The following is a 658-nucleotide window of genomic DNA, read 5'->3' on the forward strand; positions in this document are numbered from 1 at the left end:
GGATGAACCCGAGAATAGAGAATTAACCCAGAAAAATAGAGCAAAAGAAGGAGAGAGAGAGGAAGGAGGACCATTAGAGAGAAACCCTAAAAGAAAAAACTTCAAGATGAGGCTATTACTAGAAACCCTAAAAGATAGAAACATAAAACAGAAGGGGGCGGTGAACCCTATACTAGCCGCCGCCCTACCTCAATCCTTTTTCTTCCCAGTCTCCCTCGACTTCGCCTTCAGCAGCCACATGCTTAGGTAAGTTTCCTTCTTTTCTTGCTAAAATAATTAATTGGTCTGTGTTTGCCAATGATGTGCTTAGAAAAAAAGGGTAGAGAGAAGGAGGACTAGAGAGACACCAAGAGGAAAATAGAGGAAGAGAAAATAGCATCAGTAGTCGGCCCTCCACTATCATTATCATCTTTAATTGCAGCATCAGGTAAGTTGCTCTTTCCCCTCTTGCATTTTAATTACATGCTTCCTGTAGCAGGTCCAGCCCAGCTCTATGGGTTGAGTTAGGCCCTACCCAAAAAAAAATATGAAAATAAAAACTATATATGCATGAATAAAAATAATATAAATTTATTGGTTTATTCACTGACGCCAAAGTCAGGAATAAAAATACCGATTTAAATTTATATTATTTTTATTCATTGTATTTTATTTTATT

General features: G+C 37.4%; 2 long non-coding RNA genes across 2 annotated transcripts in view; one reads left to right on the forward strand and one right to left on the reverse strand.

The window, feature by feature from the left end:
• Positions 1-658, reverse strand: part of LOC105128375 (uncharacterized) — a 2,345-nt gene that overhangs the window by 545 nt on the left and 1,142 nt on the right. The gene's annotated exons all lie outside the window — the stretch shown is intronic.
• LOC105128374 (uncharacterized) overlaps positions 1-658 on the forward strand; it is a 2,319-nt gene that overhangs the window by 530 nt on the left and 1,131 nt on the right. The window contains exon 2 of the long non-coding RNA XR_842851.1: positions 235-246. This is a non-coding gene — a long non-coding RNA (uncharacterized LOC105128374). The remainder of the gene's footprint in view (positions 1-234; positions 247-658) is intronic.

This window comes from Populus euphratica, unplaced genomic scaffold (assembly GCF_000495115.2).
Source record: "Populus euphratica unplaced genomic scaffold, PopEup_1.0 scaffold14.1, whole genome shotgun sequence".
NCBI classification, from domain to species: Eukaryota; Viridiplantae; Streptophyta; class Magnoliopsida; order Malpighiales; family Salicaceae; genus Populus; species Populus euphratica.